Genomic DNA, 22,200 nt, shown 5'->3' with positions numbered 1-22,200 from the left:
AGATTCAAAATGATTTCATTAATTTAAAAATAATAATATTTTTTGTATTTGATGTAGGATAATTGTAGAAATTTCTAGAAATAAATATTCTAAAATTATTGTATTCTTTCTTGAAAAATAACAGTTAGTAAAATTTAATAAAAAAAATTTATCTACTAAAAATACTTAGTTACAAAATTTTAAATGGTAAAATTTAGTGAAAATTAAATGATATTATAAAAATTAATGAAATAATTAGAAGTTTAGAACTATCATAAAAGCTTCACTTATCTGGCTTCCCTACCAAAATTTCCAATAGCATATTAATATTACTTGCTCACTTGCTTACACCACCTTTAGTCTTTTACTAATAAAAAGTAAATTAAAAATATAAATTTTACTATTTAATATTTTAAAGACATAAGTTAAGCATATTATAAAAAAATATTTTAATATTATTTATTGAATTAAAAATATAATTAATTTAATAATAATGATAAACATTAATTTATTAAGTTAAATAGTCAATTAGATTCAATTGCTTTATTTAGTAATGTAGGTCCAAAATGAATATTACTACAGCCCAAATAATTGGAACAAAGAAATTAAGGTTGTCGAAAGAATTTTAATCCACAAACCAAGCCTAAAGTCATCCAACCATAAGTGAATCAAACTTAAGTTAAAGTTCACAAGTACACTTTGGTCAATGGCACAAGAAAAAGGGAGAGCGCTTCATCTTCGAACTCACATACACTAGAGAAAAAAAAGAAAGAGAAAAGTTACTCAAGAAAGCAAAAGTCCAATCGCCCTAATAAAAAACATGTTAAGCTAGGTTAGAGGATAAATGTTATTTATTTCTATTTGCATGCAAGTTAATTTCTTCACTTCTTCTCCAACTCTCTTCAATACCAATTTGGGATAAATGAAAAAAGTGGTTTCTGATTATCTCTACTATAAATTAATGGCTCACATTGTTACTTGGAGTCAAAGCACAATTTCAAGGATTTGGATTTGAGATTATCACTGAGCAAGCTCATTTCTACTGCTCTGTTATCCTCGGTCAAACAAATGAATCAAATTTAAAATCCCTAATTTAGAGGTTGATTGAAGAAAGAGAATGATGATTTCTGAAAGCCCAAGATCCAAGAAGTTGATTTGAAAGAAACCCTAATTGTGGCTCTGACTAAGGTACAAAAAGGAAAATTGAATCTCATCAGAGCTCAAGGAGAGAGAACCTGATAGAGAGAGCAAAGAGTAAATACTTACTACTGAGTTTGAAGTTTTGGAAGTATTACACTTACACTAAAGGGAGCACTCCGCCAAGATGAAGAACGAAGTTATGAGTTCAGATGTTGGGTTCAGTACATAGAGTCAAGATTGTGAATCATCATCTTCTTTATTATTTACTGGTTTGCATTTCAGTTTCAATGTATATCTTAGTTTTTTTAGAGGTAAAAGACAAGAAAGAGAGACATTGAGAAAAAACCATAGAGTGAAAAAAAAGACTGAGAAAAATACTTGAGAGAAAAGTCAAGAGTGATTTCAGATTTTTTTTTGTTGTATTTTCTGTCTTGAGTCATGTACTTGAGAGGTATCCCTTACTAAGTTGGGTAAGCACTTAATGTGGTGAGTCTGGTATTAGCATAGCCAAGTCAAGTTTATGTTAAAATTTGTGTGTTCAGATAGGATTACGTTGAATCCTAAGGAATTGGTTTATGTAATACTTGGATTAATAATGAAAATTCTACCAACGTTATGGTGGAGATTGGATGTATGTTGCATTGCACAAGGCAACTAAAGCAATATATATGACTGTGTTACCTTCTTCCTCTCTATTTTAGTTATGTTTTTCTGGTTTTTATGAAACAAAACGAAATTGTCTCCTGCATAATTCGCTGCGCAGACCAAACAAAAGTTAAATTCGATTTCTGATTTAAAATCTAATCAAAGTTAAAGAATGTCATAGATTCACTCCCTTCTCTAAATCTTGTGGAACTTTCATTATTTATTATTTCTATGTATTGAAAATGTAAAAAAATAATTTTTACAATAAATATCATTAAAATATTTTTTATAATATATTTAATTTATATCCTTATTAGAGTACATGATAAAAAATCCAAAAAATATAAACTTTTAGATAATAAATAATATGGTATTTTATAAGAGAATTTTCTAATTTCAAACCCTCGACCAAGTAAGATTTATTTAAAATTCGATTCACATACTCTATCTGTATGTTATTTTTAAGTTGACTACTATTTTATTATTTAAAAGATTTAATTTCTATAAAGTGTACTTAGAAAAACAAAATGATATTTTGATCTTAAAATTTTATTTTTGCTTGTCAAAATCAAAATGTATTAAAAATAAAAAGCCATATTCTAAAATGATTTTAGCGATCAGATTTAAACGTAGTTATTTGCAACTTTTTTTTTCTTCTTACAATTACTTTTATGCAAATGGTAAAAAATTCAAGAAACAAATGAAAAGGTTTAGATATCCGCCGTTTTTGTCTCAATTTTTTAACATGTTGAAAGTAATTATAAGTTTCTAGAAAAATTAAATAAAATATCTAAGAAGTTTGTCATCTATAAAAATACATTTTTTTTGGTGACTAAAAAAAATACATTTTATTAAACTATCATCATTTTTAGAAAATCAAGATATCGTTTATTTCTTTCAAAACTTATTTTGTCAAAAAAAAAAAAAAAGATTTTGCAACTAAAATTAATTCTATATGTTTTTATTTTAGATGTGACGAATCTCACCTTAGCAGGTGCTACAAAAGAAGATTTCTCTAAGAATGAAAAAAATCATTCAAATGGATATAACGATTATTCATCATGTTGACTAAAATAAAAATTTGTCAAGCTTTAAAAGAAAAAAGTCCTCATTTTGAGATCTATTAAATTCTCATTATATAAAATTATAATATAATTATTGATTTTATCTATATAAAAAATTAAAATTTCAGTTATTATTAGTTTTAATTGAATGAATTATAATTTTTTTATTTGAGATTTTTTAATTAATATTCAGAGATCCGCCTGTTCTATAAAAACCAATAAATAAAATATTATACTCATATATATATTCAACACATACATAACATACAGAGATACACATTTTAAATAACTAAAAAAAAAAAAAGAAGAACCCATAAAATATACCTCATTTACTCTCCCTTTCTTTTTCTGTGTGTGTATATATATATATTCCAAATCTATATTAGAGCAAGCACCTAAATACAATTATAGAAAAAAAAGGGAGATTTTTTCCAATGAGAATAGGCCAACGAATAGATATCCATTATATTGTTTACAAAATCCCGCAGCCATCTCCAGTCTCCCGGCTCTTTTTAATATGTTCTTTCTCAATTAATAAATTATAGATTACTAGTCAAATTAGTTTTTAGAAAATAAAATATTTTTAAAATTCTTTTTAAATTTTTTTTTAAAATTTTTTTTAATTAAACTAGTTCTTCAAAGATTACGAATTAATTATATGTTATACTGGTATTTAGAACCGTAAAAGATAACAGAGGAATTTCAAAAATTCTCTTCTCTCCTTACTTAGACCTTTCCAAATCTTTTCCTACCTCTCACCTAATCAACTCCTCCTTTTATTGCCTTTTCTCAAATTAATTATCATAATTAGCATTCAACTCTTACGATTATGTTTTCCTAATTCTCTCATCTGACTAATCCAATCATCAATTATTGTCACTTATGATTACACATTTCTCCTACCTATTATTCCTCCCTTTTCTTTATTACTTCTTCTAAAATAATGATAAGGTAAAGGGATTATTTTCTTCCCTTTTTTGGCTGCCTTTGCTGTTAAGTCAGCATTCTCTCTCTCTCTCTCTCTCTCTCTCTCTCTCTCTCTCTCTCTCTCTCTCTCTCTCTCTCTCTCTCTCTCTCTCTCTCTCTCTCTCTCTCTCTCTCTCTCTCTCTCTCTCTCTCTCTCTCTCCAGGATATGTAACAATACCTTCCCCTTGAAACATCACCTTGTCCTCAAGGTGAAAGGAAGAAAAGGCTTCTTGAATTGCAGCTGCTGCTTCCCACGAGTTCTTGAATTCTGGAAGGTCCTTCCACTTGATCAACACCTCCAATTTACCAGCCACATTTTTTCTAACAGCTAGAATTTCTTGGGGTTTAGCTTGTAGTTCATACTCTTCTGTTAGAGTCATAGGAAGTGGCTGAATCTAAGCAGTGGGCTTGACATACTTCTTCAATAAAGAAACATAGAAGACCGGATGCACCCGAGCTCCTTTTGGTAATTTAAGCTTGTAGACAACCTGCCCAATCTTCGCAAGAATTTCATAAGGGCCATAGAATCTTGCACTCAGCTTCTGATTGACCCTTTTTTGCCAAGGTTTTCATTCGATAAGGCTGCAGTTTGAGGTACACAAACTCTCCTGGCTCAAAAGTGACGTCCCTCCTCTTCTTATCAGCATATGTCCTCATTCGGTTTTGGGCCCTTTCTAGTTGAAACCTCAATTCATCCAACATCTGATTTCTTTCCTCCATAAGATTTTTTACTTCTTCAACCGCAGCTTCGCCCTGACCCCACAACAGAACCGGGGGTTTCCTTCCATAAAGGGCATTGAAAGGGGTCATTTTGATCGACCCATGATAATTGGTGTTATACCAATATTCTGTCCAACTCAGCCATCGGGGCCATTGCTTTGGCATAGACCCCGTGAAACACCTGAGGTAAGTTTCCATGCACTTGTTGACCGCCTCGCTTTGCCCATCCGTTTGGAGATGATGGGATGAGCTCATCTTTAATGATGTGCCTGCTGCCTTGAAGATTTCGGGCCAGAAACCACTCATGAACAGCCGGTCACGGTCGGAAACAATCGATGTAGGGAACCCATGAAATCTCACCACTTCCTTCACAAACAGGTCTGCAACTTTCTTTGCTGAATAAGGGTGAGATAAGGGAAAGAAATGAGTGTACTTTGTCATCCTATCAACCACAACGAAGATGGTGTCCTTCCCTTGTGCCTTTGGTAGTCCTCCAATGAAGTCCATAGCTATATCCGACCAAATATTTGTTGAAATAGGGAGTGGCTGTAGCAGCCCAGCTGGAGTCAAGCTGGAATGTTTGTTCCTTTGGCATACTTCACATTGTCTCACATAATCCATGATGGCCTTCTTCATTCCCTCCCAATACAGTACTCCAGCTATCCTCTTATAAGTTTGGAAAAAATCAAAATGTCCTCCCAACTTTGTATTATGGAATTCTTCCAATATCTTGGGAATCAACTTCGAATGCCTTGGAATAACCAAATGCCCTTGGTGCAGCAACCTCCCATTTTTTATTGCATATCCAACAGTAACCTCCTTTTCGAAAATCAGATCCTGCATGATGCTCTTGAGTTTTGGGTCATGTTGCACCTCCTCTTCTAAGTTTGCCCATTCAGCAGTTGAAACCATAGAAACAGCAGCAAATTGGAATTTTCTAGAGAGGGCATCAGCTACTTGGTTGTCTTTCCCTGCCTTGTATTTTATTTCGAAATCAAATCGAAACAACTTGGTCATCCACTTCTATTGTTCCTCGCCTCCGATTCTCTGATCAAGAAAGAATTTAAGACTCTTCTAGTCCGTATAAATAGTAAACCGTTGACCCAGGAGGTAATGCCTCCATTTTTGAATTGCCAGGACCATAGCCATCAACTCCCTCTCATAAACAAATTTAGCTTGAGCTTGTTCAGAAAGTTTCTGACTCATGTAAGCCACCAGCCTGCCTTCCTATAGTAGTACTGCCCCTATTCCCTTCCCAGAAGCATTAGTTTTCACTATGAAGGGCTTTGAAAATGAAGGGACAGCCAGCACCAGGACTGTCACCATGGTAGTCTTGAGAGCTTCAAAAGCTGCTTGTGCCTCATTACCCCACTTGAATTGATCCTTTTTCAGTAGTTGTGTAAGGGGCCAAGCTATGCCTCCATAATTCTTCACGAAACGGCGATAATAACCGGTTAATCCAAGGAATCCCCTCAACCCTTTGAGGTCCCTTGGAACTGGCCAATCTACCATGTCTTGAACCTTTTTGGGGTCTGATGCCACTCCTTCTTTAAATATAATGTGACCTAGGTATTCAATACACTCTTGGGCGAATTTGCATTTCTTCTTATTGAGGTAGAGCTCGTTGCGTCGGAGGACTTCAAAAATCTGCTGCAGATGACCCAAATGTTCTTCCAAACTCAAGCTATAGACGAGTATATTATAAAAAAAAAACCAAAACAAACTTCCTCAAAAATGGACGCAACACCTGATTTATGAGTGCTTGGAAAGTGGAAGGAGCATTTGTGAGCCCGAAGGGCATCACGAAAAACTCATAGTGTCCTTCATGAGTTCGAAAAGCAGTTTTGTGGATGTCATCTTCTCTCATCCTTATTTGGTGATAGCCGGACTTGAGATCTAGCTTAGAGAATGCTTTTGCATTTTCCAATTCGTCCAGCAGCTCATCAATTACCAGAATTGGGAATTTATCAACTATGGTCTCTCGATTCAATGTTCCGTAATCTACGCAGAATTGCCAGCCTCCATCTTTCTTTTTAACTAGGATCACCGGACTTGAGAACAGGCTAGTGCTCGGACGTATGATGCCAGAATTCAGTATCTCTTCTACAATTTTCTCAATCTCGATTTTCTGATATTGTGGGTATCTATAGGGTCTGATGCGAGGAATCTCTGACCCTTCCTTCAAGATGATTGCATGGTCCTTCTCGCGTTTGGGTGGGAGGCCTACAGGGGTCTGAAACAAGTCCCCATATTGTTGCAGAAATTGTTGAGCTTCAGCAGAAATCACCTCTTGCTCTTGCTCTTCGGTGGCAGCAATCCTGGTGGTGATAACATAACCCTCCCTATCACTTTTCAGAACGTGCAAGGTCTTCTTCCATGAAGCCCTACTTCTGCTCAAGGAAGGATCACCTTTTAATTGCATCTCTCTGCCATTTTGCTTCCAGTTCAATGTTAATTCTCCATAATCTCCTACAAACCTCCCTAGACTCGCCAACCATCCTGCTCCTAACACCACCTCCGAACAGCCCAGCTTCATTACAAAGAAGTTTTGGACTATTTGGACCCCTTGAATATTCAAGTGAACTCCTTCACAGCCTTCATTCTCCTTTTCTACAGCACCGTTCCCCACCTCCACTTGAAACTCTTTTATCTTTCTCACCGGTAACGCCAGCCGCCTAACCAACTCGGTGGCAATGAAATTTGCCGAAGCCCTAGGGTCGATGAGCACCACCACTGTTCTGCCCTGAATCTTCCCTTAGACCTTAAAGGTCTTGGGAGTAGTAAGTCCCCAATAGCTGTATGATGACAGTTGCAGCTCTTTCCGTTCAGGTTCCACTTCATGGGCCTTTTGGTTCATCCCTACGTCTCCTTCTGCCTTCTCTTCTGCATCTTCTCCTAGGAGTATGATTTGATAGTGCTTCATGGAGCACATATGATCAGGTCCCCACTTCTCTAGCACAACCCTTTCCTCTGTCTCTCTGCCCACTCTTCGCCTCTGCTGTCGTGGCTGTTGTACTTCGCCGGACTAGAATTTTTGAAAAATCCAAATCTAGCTCCCACAGAACCAGATCCGCCTGACCCACTCCCTTTCGTCAACCCCTCCACCCTCCTGCCGTTAGGGTCAACCCTGGTCTCCTTCCATGCTTGATTTCTCCATTCAATAGCCGTGGCTCTATCCATTAAAGCAGGTAAGTAATCAAACCGAGCCACCTCCAACTCCACCTGAATTTCCTTTTTGAGTCCATTTGCAAAAATGCACATGAGAGCCTCTGTTCCCAAGTTTTTCTGCGTTTGTGCTGTAGCCTCAAACTCTCGCCGATATTGAGCGACGTCCTCCACCTGTTTCACCTCTAGTAACGGAGCCATGAGGTTGAGAGCAGCTCCAGGTTGAAAACGTTTCAATAAGTCCTCCTTGAATCATCTCCATGTATGAAATGGTGTGTATTCTTCCTACCACTCCATCCATACAAGATCCTCTCCCTCCAAAGCAAGAGTGACAAAGTCCATCCTTTCTATTGGAGCCACCTAGGTGACACGAAAATATCTTTCCATCTTCACCAGCCAGCCATTTGCATCATCTCCGGAGAAGATGGGAATGTCAAGCTTCCTGGTAGGCTCAAATCTCCTCTGTTCTGTTTCACCTTTATTATTGTTGCCGCCTCTGCCTTCTGAACCTTCTCCATCTCCCCCATTTCTCCCTCCAGCCCCGTTTTGTCCCTGGTCATCGTGTTGTTGTGAAAGCATTTCCCTCACCTGTCTCAGCAGGTTGGTGGATAAGAGTTCAAACGATCGGTTTTGAGCTTCCAGCGAACGATTCTAGGCCTCCCTCATCTCCTCCATTTGCTTCTCCAAGACTTCCAACCTTGACTCCATGGCAGCTCGCGTGGAAACCATGCACATAACACCTAAGATCGGTGCTCTGATACCAGTTGTGACACTGGTATTTATTTTAATAGAAATACAGAAATACAATAGAACCATAAAAGATAACAGAGGAATTTCGAGAGTCCTCTTCTCTCCTAGCCTAGGCCTTTCCAAATCTTTTTCTACCTCTCACTTAATCAGCCCCACCTTTTATTGCCTTCCCTCAAATTAATTATCATAATTAGCATTCAACTCCTACGATTATGCTTCCCTGATTTCTCTCATCTGACTAATCCATGTCACTTATGATTACACATTTCTCCTGCCTATTATTCCTCCCTTTTCTTTATTGCTTCTTCTAGAATAATGATAAGGTAAAAGAATTATTTTCTTCTCTGTTTTGACTGCCTTTGCTGCTGAGTCAGCATTCTCTCTCTCTCTCTCCAGGGTATGTAACATTATATCTGTTCTTCAGTTACTCCACTCACAATTTTCATCAATGATTGATAATGTGAAATATTAACTAATAGCATACATGACATATAACATGTTTAATTAGACGTTAACTAAATATGTTTATGAAAATCTATCAATTTAGTCACTAGGTCATATTAGGAATAGGATTTTTGTAATTAAGAAAATGACTAAATTAATAAATTTTCATAAACATATTTGGTCAATATCTAATTAAACATATCACGTATTATATATGTTATTAATTAACGTTTTACAATATCAATCTTTAAAGAAAATTATTAATGGAGTGAATGGAGGACAAATATGATTAATTCACAATTTTTGAAGAATTAATTTGATTGAAAAAAATTTTTAGGGATGAATTTGAAGAATGTCTTATCTTTTAGGAACTAATTTGGCTATTAACCCAATAAATTATTAATTAGTTAAGTCTCAAAATAGTTCCTAAAGTTGCACTCGAGTCTCAAAGTGATCCCTAAAGTTAATAATTACTCAAATTCGTTTCCGAAATTGCACTCTGAGACTTATAGTAGTCCCTAAAAAGTTCCTAAGACAATTTTCGTCCATTCTTGCCATTAGAGCTGAGCTGGACTGAAACAACGTTGTTTTGTATTTATAGAAAAAAGAAAAACCCTAATCTCTAATACGACGTCGTTTTGTATTTAAATAAAAAATTTAATCCCTAATTATCTTCACCAATTCTCTTCTTTACACTATTCTTATTCTTTTTTTTCTTCAATTTCATAGTAGCAACAACAACATCATCAAAACCAGCAAAAATCACAAAGTTAAAAAAATTTACAATCACAAAAGATCACAAAAAAAAAGAACCAACAATAATAAAAAAATATCAATTAACCTAAATAGTAGGCATCAATCAATCTAAATATCAATAATCACAAAAAAACCAACAATAATTACAAAATAAAGAATAACAAAAAATCAACTATTGCAGCTACATTAAAACAGAATCATCAGCAGCAACAATCACCCAAAATATTAAATAATAATGATTAAATAACTAAAAAAAATAAAAAAATTCACCTTGGCGGTAGAGAAGAGAAGAAGGATGCAGAGGAAGACAGAGAGGAGACGAGAAGAGCGTAGACGGCGATGAGTAGGGAGGGAGGGGCTGTCAGTGGGGACGATGGAGAGCGCTTGGAGCTGACCGTGAGAGACATTCTCAAGGAAAGGAAAGTTGTCATTGTTGTGGAGCTATTGGTGGACCTTGGAGTCGCCGGCGAGTGCGGGCACTCGAGAGCGATGACGGTGGTGACAGAGGAGTGGGGGCGGTTGACGGAGCACTTGAAAACAGTGAAGAAAAGTACAAAATCTAGACGGCGTGGTCGGAGAGCACCTCGATCACGTGGTGGTGAGGGGAAGGAGATTGGAGAGTATGAAAGACTAGGTTGAGGAGGAGGGGGCGAGCGGCGCGGCACCGAGACAGAGGCCGACGACGTAGAAGGTTGAGGAAAGCTTGCCTTTGCTATTGTGATTGAGAAAGCAGTATTGAGTGCTGAGTGTGAAAGAGTAGGGGTGGGGGGATTCGAAGGTTTTTTTAAGTACAAAATGACGTAGGCTTAGTTTGGTAAAGTTTTTACTTTTTAAAACTAGCTTATAAAAGCTAACTTTTAAAAGATAGCTTTTTTTTTTTAAAGTGTAGCATTTATGTGAGGTAAATCAAATTAAAAATGACTTTTAATAAACATAAGTAGTAACAATTACGTTTGATAAAATAGCTTTTAAAATTTAAATATACTATAAAAGACATAAATTTAAATGTTGAATTTAAAAATGAATTAATATATGAAGTTATATTAGACTTTTAAATTTTGAAAAGTACAAGCCAACGTTGAAAAGCTCCACCTTAATTGCTTTCAAAAGTACTCCGATCTTTTAAAAGCTGCAAGCACAAACACATGGTCTTTTTGATTTACCAAACACAAAATGAGGAGTAAAAAGCACAAGTAACTCTTCGAAAAGTTTTATCAAACCAAGCCGTAGTTTCACTCCAGCTTAGTTTTCCGGTGGTAAGCGATGGACAAAAATTATCTTAGGGGCTATTATGAATTTCAAAGTGTATTTTCAAGAACGAATTTGAATAATTATTAATTTTAAGGATCATTTTAAAGGTTGAGTATAACTTAAAGACTACTTTAAGGTTTAACAATTTTTATAAGCCTATAAGTGCTTAACTCTGGATATTATGTTACTCATTATTTTAGAATTTTTTATTTAAATTAATAAAATATAATATTTATATAATATATAGATCAGTTATAATTTCACATACACATTATACATACATTTCAAATTCACAATCTTAAAAATTATTAATAACACAGTAAAAAAAAAAATTTCCGTTACATTTGGAATATAATACAATTGCGTAATTATACGTATTTAAAACGGTGAATATCGGAGATAAAGTTGCATATAAATTTTGGCCAATGTACTTGAAATACATGTCTAGTTATTTAAGATTCTCTCATCCTAAATAATTATATAACAATAAAAAAAAACCTTTATATAAGAAGTTTGAAGGCTTAAAAGCTAATCACACAAATCCAATTCATTACTCTTTATTCTCTTTCTCCTTCTCCTTTTTCTTCACATATATAGCTAGTAATTAATTTTTTTGGTGGTATTTTATCCTAATGAAATTATAAGAAAATTATGAAAAGAGAGTAATATTTGAATATAATTTACTTATAATGTTGCACACTTGATATCTTAGTTTGCTAGATACACTAAAAAGTTGCATATAAATTTAAAGAAAATTTTAAGAAAGTTTAAAAAGTTTCATATAAATTTCTATCAACACTCTTAAATAGTGAGTTTCTTAACAAGACATTTTGGATAGAACTTGATATTATAAATAAGTAATTAAATATTATAATTAAGTAACTAAATACTTTAATTAAAAAATACTCAATTTTTATGGAGATAATCATAAAATGATATTAATTAATAATATTTTAATATAATTAAATTTTTAATAAAAAATATCTAAATTTAAAAAATTAATTAATCATCTTCTAACATTCTCTTCTAACTACTACTTTCTAATTAATACTCTTCTGACTAATTGAATTCAATTACCTTAACATGTTAACTAATTAATCAAATCAAAATAATTTAATATGTGAATATTCTAACACTACTTTAACTACTTAAATCGAATTATCTTAATATGTTAATTAATTAATTAAAATAAATTAATCTAATATGTCATTATTCTAACGTATCTTTTAACTAATTAAATCAAAATATTTTAATATATCAACTAAATAATTATTTAAAATATTCACTTCACTCATTTTAAACATTTATTTCATATTCTAAGTGTATTTAAGATATGTAATATTTGCGTTGTATTATATTCCAATGACTGACTATCTAAAATTTTTTGTTTGTGATTTGATTATTTGAGTCTATGTGAGACATTAATTTAAATAAAAAATCCATGATTTTAAGGTGACAATCATAATAGGTTAACTCATAAATAAATTTGATATCGATTATTTTAAGAAAATTCTATGTTATCAGTATTTCCCACCTTATATAAGTTTTACATTTAGAGTTCAGTCTTTTTTTTTTCACTTTATAATAATAATAATAATAATAATAATAATAATAATAATAATAATAATAATAATAATAATAATAATAATAATAATAATAATAATAATAATAATAATAATAATAATAATAATAATTTGTTGTCATTCTCTTATTTTTGTTCGTTTTATTTCTGTCTTTTATTTATGTTTGATGATAATATATAGGTTTAATTACTCTATTGGTCCTTATAATTTTGCAAAATTTTCAATTAGTACTTTTTTTCCTTTTAATTAGGTCCCTGCACTAATTTTTTTTAATTAGGTCTCTCTTAGCAGTATTGGCTTAATTTTATGGGGACTCAACTAAAAAAAAAAAATTGGTGCAGGAACCCAAATAAAAAGAAAAAAAAGTGTAGAGATCCAATTAAAAAAAATTTTGGTGCAAAGACTCAATTTAAAAATAAAAAAATACAAGAACTTAATTAAAAATTTTGTGAAACTATAAGACCAACAGAGTAATTAAACTTAATATATATATATATATAGTTTGTGTGTGTTTTTGTTTGTTTAAAAAAATGATCTGAACTATAAGAAGAAAATGAACTAGTTAAAAAAAACTTATTTTAAAAATTATTTTATTTTTATTTCCTTTTTTTACAAATTTAAAGTGACATGAATAATCAATTAAGTTTAGCTGTTTAATGAGATGTTACTCTTATCTGAAAGTTGATAAGTTTGTAGAATTTAGGTAACTTTTATTGCAAAGCTAAACTCATAACCTTTTTAACATAATTTTACTCATGAGATTATAAATTTAGTTTAGGGATTTTTTCTCTTTTATTTTCTCATAATGTTTTCTAATTTGATAGAGAAACAACTAATTTATCATGAATTTAAACTCTATTTTATCACTTGATCGATCCAAGTTAATTATTTAATTTAGAGAGCTAAACTTACAAACTTGAGTGTTTAATAATCAGACTTATAAAACTATATTAGCAAATGCCCAAATAATAACTCAAATATTGAGAAAGTATGAAGTTATGAACAGATAAGATCATAAGATAAGGCTATCAAATCATTTAACTAAAAGTCAACAAATATATAAACTTTATTGGATTTTTATTATGGGCTTATGGCTGATGCTTAACTAATTTAAGTAATTTAACATTTGTTGTTAATTATCCTCATCAAATACAAATTCAAGTACTAGAAAATGTAATAAAAGCAAACTCTAATGAATTGATCGATTCAAATTTAGTTAGTTGAAATATAATAAATTTGAAAATCATACAGTATCATATTTTTTTGCATAACAAATTCAATAACTGTTAGGGGGTTTTTAATACTATTATCTAACAATGTATTGGCACATTAGTTTAATAAATAATAATTATAAAATTCTCTCTTTTACTACTTAAAACAGAACTCAACTTCCTATGATTGGTTGATGCCGAAGAATAATTTTATACTATCAATATATATTAATTAAACTCATAAAATATATCATGAAAAATTAGCACCCGAATATAGTGTATGTTATTTTTTTAAAAAATGGGGTACATTCTTTATTGAATATATTTTTTTTTTGGGTGTAATTCTTTATTGAATATTATTGACCATAGATTGATCTTTTTTTTTTTAGTGACAGGATGGATCCTTCTTTATTTTTAATTTTTTATACAAACTCGTGATAGAAGAAATTTTTGGGTCTTGGGCTGAGCCCAGAAAAGTGATAGAAGCTTTATCTTTTTAGATTAGTCATGTTAGCGATAGATTCTTTTTGTACTATTTGTTATATTTTGGGCTAAGGTTAACACAATAGGCCCTTTATCTTTGAGTCAATCCACTTAAGCCAATAGTTTCCTGACCAAAAACAAAAGCCAAAAGTTTGGACCACAATTATTGTAGCCCAAAAAAAATAATACAATCCATCATTCCAGCCCAAAAAAATTTCATGAATTAACAACAACAGCAACAACAGTTATAATATTGGTAGTGTTACGTGGGTAACCTGAGATAAATGGATTAGGCTCGAAGGATAGGCCCAAACGTTAGAAGAAGGTGGTCTCCGACTTGCTTTACATCTGGGAGCCGCCGTTTGAATTGTGCATGTAAGAGAATGAGGGGTGATACCTGCAAAGACACTCCGATGCCTAAGTTAGCAAGGGGGTAAGCAGGTTTAGAGAGTATTGGAACTTAGAGATACCTGAGGAGTGTCAGTGTATTTATAGGTGATGTGCCAATAACCACCATTGGAGTAGTCCCACTTCTGAAAGTAGATAACCGTCCTTTTATCTTAGGGTTGTTGAGATACCTCTTCTAGAAGTGGGCGAGAAATTTTAGGGGGCAGTTACTTATTTGAATAAGTGTTATTGCCAGCTTAGGTCGAACCCGACTTCTTTGAGGAGGTCGGGTAAGCGGTAAAGGCCAACCTTTGGATTGGGCCTTTTTTGGCTTACTTAGACCTGGACCATAGTATTGGGCCAGGGCATGAACAGTGCCCCTACTCGGGTCCGATCTCTTAGCTATGAGTGGGATCTGAGTATTAATTGTATGCAGGTATGTTCAAGTCGGAAAACCGACGTGATTTTAAAACCGACGTAATTTTGAATTTCCCAACCGTCGTGTCTAATCAAACGTTGCGTCTGTTAGGGGTTTGCATTTACACGTGGAGGCAGTTACATTGGTAACGGCATGTTTCTTAATGATAACGTCGTTTTACTGTTATGCCTCTAGTACGTTATAAATACTTTTCCCTCTTCTTTCTTTGTTTTCTTTCATCTTCTCTTCGAAGTTTCTTTCCCTGCTCTTTCGCTTTTTTACTCATGACTCCCTTTGATCTTTCGTTCGTGGGTGCTTCACCGTTTTCTTTCGCCGTGACTGTTTCTCTTTAATTCTACAAAGAATGTTGATTCTTCTTTATCTTCCTCTGTTACTCGTGTAGTGCTTTCTTTATTTCTGCTTAGTGTACTTGTGTGTTTGAGGGGAGTTTTATGCCTTTATCGTTTCTTTATTTGTAGTGTGAAGCTTTAGAATTTTTGCATGTTTAATTTACAAAAATCGCTTCTTTTGTTGCCTGGTGATTGTTTTCCTTATTTGTTTTGGAAGAAACTGTCTTGTCTTTAGGGTCCTGTTTTTTTATGATTTTATTTTTTCTTGTAGGTTTTATTACTTTTATATACACTCCCTCATTGCCGAAAAAATGTCTTCTCATATTCCTGAGACCCTCTTGAGATGGGTAGATGATTCCGTACTTATTGAGAAACCTCTAGTGGATACTGACTTCATGACCGAGTTTCGTACCCATCATAGAATTTGTAATCTTGAGGCTGACGAACCAAAGTATGAACTAGTGGCCCCCGATTCTGAGGATCGGGTTTGTTGTGGGAGGATTAATAGATTTTGAGCCCCACTTTTTTTTTATGTACGACTGTCTTTTCACCCGTTTGGGAGTTTTTCTTCCTTTTTCAGATTTTGAAATGGAAGTTTTGTCTCACTGTCGAGTCGCTGCTACCCAACTCCATGCCAATTCCTGGGGTTTCTTGAAGATTTACCAACTTGTCAGCCAAGAGCTTGACTTTCCGACTTCCTTAAAAATCTTTTTCTATCTTTTCCACCTTACCCGACCTTTTAGTAAGCAAAACACACAGCAATGGGTATCTTTTCGAGCTATTCAGGGTCGGAAGGTGTTTTCCATTTTTGACGAGTCCTTTCATGACTTCAAAAACTTTTTCTTCAAGGTTCAAGTTGTAGAGGGCCATCATCCCTTTTTCCTAAACGAGAATAACGAGTCCCTATTTCCTCTGTACTGGTCAGAGGCCTCCCCCGTAGATAAATATGGCCTAGTTGACTTGGATGAGGTAGAAGAGGCCATTGTTGAGTTTTTTCGAGAGGCCTGGGGGAGAGCTCCAAATCTGGATACTAAGAAATTCCTCATAGGCCCTCCGAGTTTCATCCAAACCGAGCTATGTAGCTTTTGTTTCTTTGTGGCTGCTTTTGATGAATTCCGACTTGCTATATGTTCCTTTCTGATTTGTAAGCTGATCAACTTTTATTCTTTCTTTTAGAAATGGTGAAAAGTGGGTCAAGCGCTGCTTATCAAAAGGTCCAGGAGGCCAAGAGGAAGGCCCATGCACGAGCTGATGCCCAGAAAGTCGGAGCTTCCAAGACTCTCTCCAGCCCTGGATATGGTTTGGGGACCTCTTCTTCCAGGCCGATTTTGGTAAATCCTACTACTACTTCTTCTCTTCCTCCTCCTGCCCCTGTTCCACCCGTTCAACCCTCCGCCAAGCTTGAAAAGAAGAAGCGAAAAACCTCGGAGACTGGTTCTTCCGCTGTTGGGGAGGCCAACTTCGATGGTCCAAAGTTCGCAAGGAAGCACATCCTTCCTTTTAGTCAAATTTTCATGGATGATGCTTCCTTACGAAACCATCTTCAGATTCTTGCGGGGGGGAGGGGGAATTGGACGACTGGGGTCTGTACTACCCTTCTTGATATACTCGACAAAACTCCCTTGAGTTCTTTACAAAAATTCATAGAGGACCTTCAAGAGAGGATTGTCCTATATCAAGAAGAGGAGAAGAGACTGCAGGGAGTAAAATTTAATAATATAGTAATAAACAAAAGAGTTAGTATTTTGTATGTATTAAAATTTAAATTTTTCTATATATATTTATATTATTTGTATTTTTTATTTGATTTAATTTTTTTATATTTATTTTTTTAAAATTAATTTTAACATCTATAATCATATAATAATATTGTTCTTTTTTTAATTGATAATTTAGTTGTTTCTTTTTATTATTTTTCTATTACTTTCTACTCCTATTATTATATAAAAATACTTTAGTATATTTTAAATTTACATAACAAAATTATTAGAAAAATTAATTTATATTATTTTATGTCATATTTTATAATGATATAAAACATAAAAATTTAATTCGTTGCACATAAATACTTACTAAAATAAATTAATTAACAAAATATTTAAAAATAGATAATTTTATATTTTTTAAATATAAAATCATAAAAAATTATAAAAAAATTAAAAAGACTGAGATAATTTTTTTATTTGACAAATATTAATTAATTTTTAATTAAAAAATAATTATAATTATATCTATTATCAAATATATGACATTATATTTGATTATACAAGATTTTAATTTTTCGCTTCTATTGTTAGATTTCTGAATCTGTACCTAGCAACAACAGATGATGTTATAATCTGATGTTGGACTTGCCATCAATATTCTCCGAAAGTTTAGACACATATGTTTTTGTTGAGAAATGTTATTTGTACATCAAAGTCAGTCACAAAAATTAACTATCAATATATTTATGTATAAATATATGTATAGTTTAATTTATATTTAATGTGTATTTATATTTTAACATATATTTTATACTAATAATTAATTTTAATGACTAATTTTGGTGTACACATAACATAACCCGTTTTGTTATTGTTCTAAGCTCAACTCTGTCGCTTTTTTCACCACTTTTTCAGCCATTCCATCCGCATTCCGAGTTTCAACCATTTTAATGGCGAGTTGAAGTAGTTTCACTTTGCCCTTTGTAGTTTCGTCTTCACCTCCTGCACTTGAAATTTTTGTAGTTTTGTATGCACTTAAAGTACCTAGGAGGCTAGGTATATATCCGATTTGTGAGAATTTTATTTATATACTATTTTAATTTTCTTACTTTGTTGTTTTCTTTTTTTTTTTCATTTTTTAAATAAGGTGTAATTTGAGAGATATTAGAATATATTTAGATATTATAAATTAATATAGTACCTAAGTATATATCCCATTGATTTCGTTATTATTTAATTTGATATTATATTAATTTTGTTATTATGATTAGATTGTATCTTAATTTTTAGTCTATAAATAAGTACTCCTCGTTATTATACATTTGATAATAATAGCATTTAATAGTTGTTCTTAAGATTCTGAATTCTAATAAAAATATTTATAAATTTAAAAATAGTATTTTTTGTTTTTCTTGTGAAATAATAAATTAATAATGATCATAAATTTTTATATAGGGTTAGTATAAATTTTCTATGTTTAAATCCGTAAGAACCAGCACAACCGTTTTAATAAAATAATAATTTTAAGTGTGCAAAGTAGATTCAAAATTTAGAAGTTATAATTTAAAAATTTAAAGGTGAAATTTGGATTCAGTGAATTTTTCTAAGTTAAAAAATGTATTTTTTGTGAAAGATTTTTGTAAAAATGTGTACCGGTGCTTAAGCTGCCAGTACCAGCTCTAGACTATCCGGTACTGTGCGTGTTCTTAGAAAAATAAGATTTTTGAAAAATTTAATTTATCGTTTTGAAAAGGCAAAAAATAATTTAGAATTGAAAATTGGACACTAATCTTAAAAGTTTTGGCCAAAAGTGGGTCAAACGAACCAAAAACGCTAACAGACTGGATCGGGCCCAAGGCCCAACATATATATGCTCATTAAATGAGCATTTCAGCTCATTTCCACCCCAAAATAAGAAATGGGGGCGGTGCTGAGTTGAGAGGAGAGAGGAGAGGGGTTTCACTATTTAACTCCATCTTCATCAAGCCATAACTTGAGCTACGGAGCTCCGATTGACGAGTCGTTTGCGACCACGCGAAGCTCTTGTCGAGCTCTTCGTTTCTATCTAAGAAAATCTAGTAAGAAATTGCGCCTCAAGCTCCAGTTTCCAGCCCTAGAATTTCTGCATTTTTGGGTTATAGTTTTCAGTAGATTTTGTGGTTTTGCTTGTTTAGGTGATCTCTAGTAGCGGGTAATTATCGGGCTTTGCACCAAACACCCTTGGATAAGGTAAAGAACCTTTATATCCTTACAGTTTGATGTAGTGTGAGCTTTAGTTGATAATACATAGTTATGTTGTATGTATGAAGCTTGTTTTTGGAGTTGGTGGTGGCTTTTGGTTTGGCTTTGATGGTTTGGAGCTTGGTGGAAGCTTGATTGGAATCAAGTTTGGTGTTTGAGCATATTAGGAATCGGCTAAGGTATAGTTTCGGTTTTCTTTATGTAATATGTAATGTTTCGTGAACCTTAGACTAGTTGACCTTAAGATAGGATTGGATGTTTGGGTGTATGTTTAATTGTATGTGATTTTGATGTTTGAAGATAAGTTGTATAGTGGTGATGATAATATAGAGTTTTGGGATGTGGAATATATGAATTTTGATGTTGATTGTTGGTATTTAATGACTATGAAGGTTGATGATGAATGTTGTGATTTATTATTGTTGATGAGGGTTTGTTGATATAGTTGATGATTAATGATGAATATTGATGTTGTTGGTAATTGAAGGTGAGTGTTGAGATTGTTGATAAATGATGTGGATTATGAATTTTGGATTATGATAAATTGATGCTTGGTGTTGATAAGTATTGATGGCGATTTGTTATATTGATGTATAATGAGGATTATGAGAATTCATGGTAATAAGTTAATGTCAAATGTTTGTGATGGTTTGGATTGAAGGATATTGATAATTATGATGTGTGATGATATATGTTGATGATGATTTTGGATTTTGGATCTTGTGGTTGGTGTGGATATTAGATGGTGGTTGAGAAAATTTGATGTGAACTTAGGTTGGATTTTAAAGTTGGATGAGTTGAGCATTAAATGGTTTAGATGATTGAATGATTGATTTTTGAGAAATGAGTGGTAGGAATCTTTGTGTTGTTTTGGTATTGTTTGGAATGTGAGTAGTTTGGTTTTGAATTAAGAGATTTAGTGAATTTGAGTTTTTAAGGTTTTTGGTAAAAATGAGTTTTGGGATAACTTTGACGGATTATATCTTGAACTACGGTTTTTGAAATTGAATAATTTTTGCATCAAAATAAAGATAATTCAAAGAGCTTTAAAACGGTATCAATTTTGTAGAAATCTGAATTTTGTAGACAAAGATATGATCATTGAAAGTTGGTATCTGAAATCTGAATTTTGTGAATGCTGCAGAATTTGTGATTTCTGGTTTGTGTGCGCACGCACACCCTGTGTATTTTTGAAACTGTGCGCACGCACACTCTTGTGCGTACGTACACACGAGGATATGGCTGTTGTTGGGAGCGCTAGCACGCTTTGTGCGCACACACAACCAATGAAGTTTTGCAAGCTTTGCACACGCACAGCCTTGTGTGCACGCACACGTTGGAAGGTGCACTCTGTTGAGGGTGTTCGCACGCATTGTGCGAATGAGCAGAGTTGGAAATTTTTACACCTATGCGTACGCACACCTCTATGCATACACACACTTCTTAAAAATCTTCCTGGGCGTGCGTACGCACAGCCCTATGCGTACGTACACTGCCATGTTTTTCAAATAAAACCTTGTTTTTAACTGTTTTACCTTTCCAGCGAGCTTGTAAACTTCTGTAACACTTGTTTAAAACCTTTTTGTTAGTTTTAGGATCTTGGATCAAAGGGAAAAATAATAAAGTGATAAAAAGGATATTTTTATTTATGAGTTTAGAGCCGGTGACCTAAGTTTGGAAGGTTTGTATAATTTCTAGTTGAACTGGTGAATGTGGAGTTGTAAAGTATACGGTTGAAGAGATTTTTGAGAAATGGAATTGCTTATGATGAACTTGAGAAATATGAATGTTTAAGGATGTTAATGGAAATGATGATGGTTATGATGAATTGAGGACTCAGAAAGGAATGATGATCTTGTTGAATGTTGAGAGTGTGCCAGGCACTATGTCCTTGGGTTAAGTACGATAGTGTGCAGGTATTATGTCCCTGGGATTGAATTACGATTAATAACATTTTCTGCTGCAAAAGTGTGCCAAGCACTATACCCTTGGGTTACGCATGCAAGTGTGCCCGGCACTATATTCGTGGGTGAATAGAGTGTGCCCGGCACTATATCCGTGGGTTAGTAGAGTGTGCTCGGCACTATATTCGTGGGCGTAGCAGAAAAGCTACATCTAAAAGGATATGTCGGATTGGCATTTATAGACCGACAAGTGATATCACGAGCCAATAGGACAAGCATTCATCATATGCATCTTGTAGCGACCCTCAATTTTAAAAATATAAATATAAATAAGTTATAATTTATTTTATAAAATTAGAGTTCCTTATTTTTAAAAAATTATTTTTATTATCAGTAATTAAACTAATTTTATAATAATTTAAATTTAATCAAATCCTTATTATTATTATTATTATTATTATTATTATTATTATTATTATTATTATATATAATTGCCGTAAGTATTAAATTACATTATAAGTTTATATATATTATATTCATTGCATTACTAATATTATTACTATTATTACATTTATTATTATTATTATTATTATTATTATTATTATTATTATTACATGATCATCAATTACTATCTCTAGTATTATTATTACTATTATTAATTATGAAGCATGGAAATTAAAGGCGGTTTTGATTTTACATTAAGTTATATATATATATATATATATATATATATATATATATATATATATATATATATATATATATATATATTATCGTAAGCCATATATATATAAAGTGTATTTATCTAATAAAGGAAGCCAAAGGCGACTTACTAATTAATCACACACACACATATATATATATATATATATATATATATATATATATATATATATATATATATATATATATATATATATATAATTAGCATATGCGAGAGAAAAGGAAAAAGAAAATGGGAGGGAGAAGAACGTAACCGCGAAAGACTGTAAATCCATCAAACTTTCGACTTCGATTTCTTGCAATTCGTAACTCC

Source organism: Arachis hypogaea, chromosome 17 (assembly GCF_003086295.3).
Source record: "Arachis hypogaea cultivar Tifrunner chromosome 17, arahy.Tifrunner.gnm2.J5K5, whole genome shotgun sequence".
NCBI lineage: Eukaryota > Viridiplantae > Streptophyta > Magnoliopsida > Fabales > Fabaceae > Arachis > Arachis hypogaea.
This window is presented reverse-complemented; position numbering follows the sequence as displayed.